The following is a 9559-nucleotide window of genomic DNA, read 5'->3' on the forward strand; positions in this document are numbered from 1 at the left end:
TCAGGGTCAGGTTCATTTTTCTGAGGAGTTTAGCTTGCTTGAGGGCTGGGACCGTCCAGGTATATACATCAGCCACGGAATCTGTCTGACCCACTAGGTTTTTGCTGCCCTTTAACACAGCTCTTTTATAGTTGGCATACCTAACTGCACGCTCCTTAATCACATTTTTGGCTTTGACAATTTTTTCTTTGGTTGCTCCCACCTGATCCTTTATGGCTGTTTCCACTTGACTCTTTATGGCAATCACATTTCCTCGTTGGGTGATGATGACCTTCTTATTCTTGTCTTTATGTTTGACTGCCTCCACTGTTTTTGTCAATACTTCAATTACCTCTGTTCTGGGTGACTTTACAGCTTTCTTTGCTTTATGCACTTTCTCCTTTACAGCTTCTTCTCCTTTATGCACTTTCTCAGCCTCTTTAATTTGTTTCCTTGTAACTGGCCTTCTTGGCTTGAACATAAACTCTTCACTAGGCTCATCAAACCTTAATCTTTTCGAAGCTTTTGATTTCTTAGTGCTCTCAGGAGAAGATTGGGTCAAATCAATATGCATGGGTTCAAGATGCACTGGTTCTTCCTGCTCAAATTCAATAGCCTTAAGTAGGTCACTTAGGCTGGCCTTTGAAATTGGACTTTCTTCCACAGCTACTGATTTACCTTTCTCCTTGCTTAGTTGACCCCTAGTTTTAACTCTTGATGCTTTTTCAGATTCAGCTAATCCATGAACATCCTTCTTTTGCTTGACTTTTTCCTTTGATGATGACTGAGGTGGCTGAAGTGGCTCTTTAATAACCAAGGGTTTGACTGGTTTGTTCAACTGAGATTTAACCTTCTTTTTCTCCCTAGCCTCCTTTCTAAGCTCAGCAATAGTAGGTTCCTCCATTAATTCTTCTCTTTCTCTAAGTGGCTGTGGGGTGAGGCCTGTCCTACTCTGGAAACCGGCCATATAGATGAAAGAATCCCAATCCCTACCAATCTTCTGCAAACCATCCATCACTAACAGTTTAACTAGGCCATGATGAAACAGTGATGACTCATAATCATCCTTCCTCAATTGAATTTTATCACACATCTTACTGAGGCTTCGAAACAAGTAAAATGGGAGATCTATAGATGATTTACCCGTGAAATGCAGCAACAACTTGAAATGATATGAATAAACTTTGTTATATCTGCCCTCACAAGTTAAATATTTTTGAATACAAGTAAGAAGCATAGCATAACTCTCCTTAACATAACTTCTAGGTACAGCCTTGGTTAAATCTTCATTCACATAGGCTTCCTTCAAGAATACTTTACAGGGGCTCATATCAAATTTGAAATTTTTGAACCACTCCTGCCCTCCTCTAGGAATCTCAGTTACCCTAGCAATAGCCTCTGGAGATACTGGGAATTCTAACATAGATACCTTGGAACTTAAGCCTATAAAATTCAAGGCAAATTCTTTTGTTACCTGAGTGTGTCCTCCCTTCAGCTTTTCACAAAAACTCCAGCAACCAGCGTCTTTGAAGGCCTTTTTAACACCTTCCTCCCTCAATGTCAAGTCCAATCCTTCGGGCTCTGCCCTTTGACACCTTTCGGACCGATGCTCCTTCTTCTCCATTACGCCTTGAAAACTTTTGCATAGAGAAACACCGGCAGCTTCAACTCGAAAAGCAAATTCAAACTTTAGAGCACAGGCTCGCTTGCAATGCAGCTCTCTTGAAGAAGAAACTCGGGCTCATTTCAATTCAAATATCTTAACATATAAGCTGGCCACTTCATGTAATAATAACAGAACATCATGACACAACCATGCATGACAAAAACATTTGAATGAACTTAATGTGCATGACTATGAACCTATTGGTGGAATGATGGCTCGTAAGTGCTTGGAAGGTACACTAACTGACAACAATCGACCAGACACAATGACTCATCCCCGGACATGACATTTCAAAGACCTGCGCTGCAAAATCCCCGAATCCGCGATTTCGTAGCGCAGACAGTTATAACTTAGCGACATGTGCTGCGAAATGGCTGGCGCTACGAAAAGGCTAAAACATTATTGCGCTTCAAAATCAGCCAATCAAACTACGCTACGAAACTGCGAAAAGGACAAATGACATGCGCTACGAAACTGCGAAAAGGACAAATGACATATACGAGATATGACACATCTTAATCAATCAAAATGGAGGATGATTAACGGTTTTGAAAATGATTCTCATTGATATCATTGAAAAACATGACCCCTAAGTAGTAAATATAGGACAACAACCATTTGACATCCATTTTTAACAATGAAATTTTGAACTCAACTTATATACATGTGACTGCAGTTCTCAGTGATAACAGATTCCAACATTGTTTAGGCCTTATTAACATATTTAATGATTTACAAAGGCTATGGTTTGACTCAAGGCATTATAACCACCCATTTACAATTTAGACGCAATTTAATTTTAAAAATAACGATTACATTACCCATTAATTACTTAATGTCATATTACTTTATATTTTCAAATCATTCAGTTAATATAGAAAATTACTCCATATTACATTATATATCACATCACCATGCAATGGGATTGTTGAATGAAAGAGATTCCATTGCAACATCGACAAAATAGCTTTTATATCTCTCTTAGTTTGGATGGTGTGTAAATTTATCGATAAGGCTTATCATTTTATTTAATAAAATGAAAAATAATGATGTTGATAGATTTATAATACAATATTATTTAATAAAATAAAAAATGTTATTGTTAATAGATTTATAATATTTGGTTTCATATATAAGATTAAAGTTTAATGTTATTAAAAATTATATGAAAACTACTTAACAATCATATAAGGGATGATGGTTTTCTTCTAAATATTATTTAAGTTGAAACCAATTTTATTATCTTTTTGAGTAATATCTAAAATTGTTTTTGATTGACTAGGATCTTTTTTTTTCCTTTGATGTTTCTTTTTTCCTAGTTAGTAAGAAAAAAACCAACAGACTTTATATTAAAAATATAAATACTATTTACATATTCAAAAGTTGTCCATGATATGCATTATAACGAAATAATATAAATTGTTCCCCCATCATGCTAATCAAGAGATAATCCAATCACGCCAAAATATATTTGTTGTCGCATCAACATTCAGATTTTACATATATCCATAAGCGATAAATATAAACATCCCCATATATAGCAGAGGAGAAAAAACGAAGTGAAAGGAATTATTCCAGCACCATGAAATTGATCGTTGTTGAAGGAAACATAGTTGATCGCCCTGGACTTGTATTGATGTCCAACCTTTGATAGAGCATCAACCACTCCGTTCAACTCCCTAAAAATATGAGCAAAGTGTATCTCATTGAAGAGGACTAGCATTGTCCTAATTCTCCTCATCCATAAAGAAAGAGAAGGAGGCGCAAATGTGGACTTCTCCATGGCCTAGGCAATTGCCACTTTTGAATCACTGAAAATATACAATTTTCAATAGATAACCATCTAGCACATATTAACACACCCCATAAAGCAATAATTTCTTCCCTAGGATTGGAACCAAATCCATTAGATCAACAGGAATAGAAATACGTACCAAGTCTTATGACAATATAGGCACCACATTCATATGAACTATGGTTGGCTAGCTCATCAAAAAAACCCACAGGATAATTACGCCATATATTCGCCTATTGGATATATCTCGAGCTTTTACTATTAGCCACAGGCCCAACTTCTTTAAAATATGCGCAAATTTCATGCATGTACCAAAGATATTAGATGATTTATCTTCAAAGATGCTCGCATTCCTACATCACCATATCCCCCACATGATATAGAAAGGAAGAGACCGGTATACCGTGTATTCCTCCATCCATCCCCTAATACATAATTCCACCGAAGTAGGATCCCATGCAACCTTGATTTTTAGAGTGTTTAGAACACCTGTCTAAATGGAAACCGTAAAAGGGCAAGTGAGAAAAATATGTGCTACATCCTCTTGTGCCCTCAAACATAAAAGGCATTTTCCCGGTCCCCTAAAACCTTGGCTACACAAGTTATCGCAAGTTAAAATGTTGTTTTGCCATGTTAACCATCCAAAACACTTTTGTTTGAGAGGGAGAGTCAAAGACCATATTTTATGAAACCAAGCATAGATACCCTTCAACTGCTACGACCTAGTTATAAACTTGTATGCATCTTTGACTACGATTTGTTCCAGAACAATCTTCCTTGCACAGGTGAATTTATCCTCCACGCCATCTAAAGTAATACTAACCATAATTATATTTTGAATGTATATATCCCATACCTTGGCCAATTCCCCATATAAACCCAAATCCTTCGAAGAAATCCAAATAGGATATTGAAAAAGAGGATCTATAACCACTTGGATATGATAGATATAATAAATGCCTAGGTTGTGGATATGGTGGATGAGTGAAGTACGCATGATTTGGTCTCCATTGAAACCCTTAATAGGGTCCAAATTAATCTCTACTTTTGTGCCCACACCAATCCGCCACCTCAGATTTCCAAGCAACCATTTTTTCATTTTCATCATCCCATTCCAAATGTATAAAGTTGAGATTGGAGATCAAGTCCTGCCTTTGATCCATTCATCCAAAGATAGATTCTTAAGATATTTCTCCTGAATTATATTCTGCCATAACCAGAACCAGATAAATCTCACCACAAGCTTTTAACCCCCACAAACCAACCAAATTTTTTAATATCCAATATGCCCAATCCTCCCTCTTTTGTGGATTTGGAAATGTCCTCTAGCCTAGCAAGGTGAATTTTTTTGGATGCAAGGAAACAAGTTAACAACACAAGGTTTAAAAGCATTTGAGAGGATTGCCTTACAAATCACTAATAAATTATTTTAAGTGGTACAAGTTTCTAGAATAATGACCATGAGTCATTCAACATTTGTGGATAGTACCTAATAATAACTATCCTCATTATGAATTGACAATTGACTTATAATTGATTCTTTTTTCCTATTTTTGTGTGGTGTGGGGGGTAGCTAAACCCATGGGTTTTTGGGTCGATTTCCTTCACATAAAAAGTGTGTTAACACTACACTTTATTGCCGACTATTCTACAACTCATCGGAAACTTATAATTGATTTTATTGCTTTATAAATGTTTTATGAGAAATATATTTATATATTTGTATTCCATATGGAATATACATGTTTTGGTCCTCGAGGTACTACTTAGACAACAATGCTGGAATTCATTATAGAAATACTCATTATGAACTCAATATGTTACATGTAGGAATAAAACCCAAGTAAAGAGGATAATTAAATTTTCTCAATCACTCAAAATGAGCCCAATTATAAATATATAATCATTATTTTAAAACTTAACATTAAAAACTTCCAAAACATCCCCCATTCCTCGCGAGGTACTACTTAGACAACAAGGCAGGAAGTCATTATAAGAAATACTCATTATGAACTCAATATGTTACATGTAGGAATAAAACCCAAGTAGAGAGGATAATTATATTTTCTCAATCACTCAAAATGAGCGGAATTCTCTCTCTCTCTCTATATATATATATCTATATATCTATATATATATATATATATATATATATAATCACTATATTAAAACTTAACATTAAAAACTTCAAAACATCCCCATTCCTCATGATTTGAAAACTTATATATCCCTTAATTGAAAATATAACATATTCTTTTATGGTGTGTTATTTGTCGGTTAATTTAGTCGCTTAAATTTCAGACTTAAAATTATCAATCTGGAAACATAAACTTAGAGATATTACACCATATGTGAAGAGGTCAGAACATTAGTGGGCCTTCTAATTTATCACTACAAAATGGAAATATCACAATAAAACCAAACAAATTGTAAACCAAGGCTATAGGGGACTTATGCACTGGATGGAAAGCTTAAGGGAAATTTTGTGAAGACACAAGAGGCAGTCTTTCACACAGTCATGAACAAAGTGTTCCTATCTCGTTTACAAAATAAGTCTCAAACTCTGTCTCCAGTAGAACCTGGTCCACTGTAACTACTAATAAGGAAAGGAATTTAAAAATGAAACCTAAGGGATGACTGCTATATGGGGTATGAATACAAGGTCCCTTCACCACAAGTTACAACCTTCAGGTTTACAATGCATATCATGCTCGTCAATAAGAAATCCCACTTATAACAAACATGAACACAAATGCAAGAAGAAAAGAAGCCTAGCTAAGAAATATTGTGATCACTAGGGTGTCAACAAAGAGACCCTTCATGATAGGTTGCAATCTTTCACAATTGTTGAATAGGGTGTTCATGCAACCATGAAGAGTTGCAACATGTTATCCCTACCCTTCAATGGTCAATCTCACTTTTGGAAATGAAAATTAACTGTAAGTAATGACCAAAATAGAGCATTAATGTATTCCAAGAAATTGGATTGCAAATCTATTTATAAGTCAAAGGATTAACACACAATTATTATTATGAAATTAAAGAATAATGAATCAAAATTCCAATCATAAATCAAAAGACATGGAATCAAGTGCAATTTGGTTATAATGATTACTATGCAATCTAGTCATGTCGTAAAGGATCAAAACACAACTTAGTTATAAACTAAAAGAGTAATCACATGATATGTTTATGAACTGATTTGATACACAATCTAAGGAATTGAATGCACACTATATGTAAAAGAAATATAAATCAACTACATTAGAGAACTAATGGAAACAAAGGCAACCATGGCTAAGTTCGTGATCCCCTCTCAACTAATTCATGTTGCTTGAAAAGGAACTAGATAACGTGCAGAATCAAGCCAAAGTTATATCTTAGAAAACATTATCAATGAACTTATATTACTCTGTCTCAGAGGTACATAATAAGACTTAGAAGTTCCCAACGATCGGATCGATCAAATTATATATCCAAAACATTATACTATAACTGCTCTCATATCGATAGATCTGTTACTATACAGAGGGTTTGAATTATATAATTTTTACGTGGTGGATGAAATGTGCAGGTGGATTCCATGAATTCTTTGTCTTGTGCATGGGGATTATTGATACATATTAAAATAGATTGAAATGGATAATCTAGATGGATTCTCTTACAACTTTAGAATCAAACTTGAACTACACAAATTGCAAATCGTTGGAGGCATGCATATTTGGTTGAACTGTTGTGCAAGCTTGATTACTTTGTTTGAGTGTTTAATTTTGAGGTTTGTTGACCGTTGTGTTGACCAATGACCAACACATCCCTCAATCATGCATGACAATTTAAACCCTTTTATATAAACCTGCTAGGGTTTTAGTTAAAGCCACATGTTACAACAATAAAGAAGAATGCCATGCACATAAGAGGGAACAACATAGGAATAATCATTGACATTGCTCTTATATAAATAAAAATAAGTATGCTATTGCATTAAAGTAGTGATATTAGTTTATTATGGAAAGCAATGACCTCAATATTAAAATACTTTATGTTGATTGATTTAATAATCAAATGTCCCTTTAACGTTTAATTTAATAAGAATATAACTAACTATCAATTTAATAATCAAATTGAATTAACTTATTTAATTAAATAAAGGTTATGCCCCTAGTCCAGTCGAATTAACCGTTTCTCGGTCAAATTTAGCCGTTAGTCAATATAGCCGTTACCTGGTCAAGAATTATCGCCGTTGGATGTTCTGCTCTGATTCTTCAACTTGTCCTGACGATGAACCACACTGGTTAGTTCGAAACGCGTCGAATAATGAAATATCATGTGATTTACGCCGAAAAATCTCTCATAAAGTTGATTGATTTAGTGAACCATGGATCATATAATATGAGTCCATTTTATAGTCTGATTGAAAGAGGACATGTGGGAGATAGAATGCATGCATGCGCAAAACTTAGTCAATACGCACATGATATAGATGACTTTTTCCATCACCACAAACCTCGCTTTAGAGCTAAAAGACAACATTGTTGTATAAATCCATATCGAAATTCAAATAAAAAATTAATAATAATTAATAAAAAAACAACGCTTTTACAAACAAAATTTTAACCCCCACATACTTTAGTACGCAACAAAAGTTGTATATTTGTATTTCCCAATTAATAGGGGATGCACTATGTCCCTTAGATGAGCATAATAGAACTTTAATTTATTACACTGAAGGCATTCTTTTAATGGGGTTCCCCTTGTTACTGTCCTCGTCTGTGGATGATGTATCAACAAATACCACATGTTTTTTTTTTTTAAATTTCTTAATGTATTAAGAAATGTTGTGTGTCTCAGTCACCCAACACATCAACACATTCTTGGTGTGGATAAGATGATAGACTTACTACGTCGTAATGCCACTAGTGATTATGAACAAGAAAGTGATGGATGTGATGTGTTTTGGGCAGTGTGAGGAGGTGGAGGGGGAAATTGATTCTGGTGAGCATTCCCACCATTCTCACGTCCTTTAAAGTCTCAAGAACCAATTTCTATTAATTGTACTTGAAATATCACAATGATTGTAGTTTATTTTAAAAGGGGTTTTGTTTGCATGCTATCAAAGTGACAAATAAAACGAGAATATACTTGTCCGTGCATTTGGAATTACATGTTAATCAAATAATCAAAATTCCAAGTATTATAAACTTTGTCACATATGCTCTCAAAGCTTCCCAAAAACCCTTTGGCATTTATTACACATTTTTACCAGACACACAATAAAGATTGTGTTTGTTCATATATATATATATAAAGGTAAATTCTATTGATTAATCATAAATGAAATACATCATATACAATCATGACTTTGTTTTCCATATACTAACAGGAACATCACTGAGATGTAGGAGACTGAGAATAACAAATGTGACTTCTAGGAACAAAAGAAACAATTACAAAAGAGAATCACCCGAATTGGGGTAGGTCCTTAGAGTGACCTTTCTTTCCTTTCATTTTCGAAACCTTGAGCTACCCTTTCAAACTTGGGTTTATCAAATCAATCTGAAGGTTATCATTGTGTGTTGAAGGATAATCCTTGTCAGAGTCCAAAGTAGCCGACTCATGAGCTCACTTCAATGCGCTCAAAGAAGCATTATTATTTATTATCTTTGTAATTCCATAAGAGCATAGTTCACAACAAGATCCTTAGGTAAATTTTGAGGAGTTGAAGTTTTAACCTTGTCCACTGAATGCATTTCCTCATCAGATCCTTCATCATCCTTTTCCGAAACAGAGGAAGCATTGTCCTCCCTAGGAGGTGAATCACAGGGCTTCCAACTTTTAACTCTAGAATTTCGAGCGTTCTACTTCTAGTGAGACTTGAACATAGGACAAGAGTTTTGTAAATGACATGTTTGATGAAAAAAGTGAAATCAAAAAGTAGTATTCTCATAGTCTAGAGCCTAGGTCCAATGAAAATCACCTTTTTTAAAATTGGTTTGGTCTAGTTGCCTTTTATTGATATCGATTTCAACATATATTTTGTCTTCTAGTGAGACTTGAACATAGGACAAGAGTTTTGTAAATGGCATGTTTGATGAAAAAAGTGAAATCAAAAAGTAGTATTC

Source organism: Pinus tabuliformis, chromosome 9 (genome assembly GCF_031772625.1).
Source record: "Pinus tabuliformis cultivar Carrire ecotype Pingquan chromosome 9, CPIR1, whole genome shotgun sequence".
Classification (NCBI taxonomy): Eukaryota; Viridiplantae; Streptophyta; class Pinopsida; order Pinales; family Pinaceae; genus Pinus; species Pinus tabuliformis.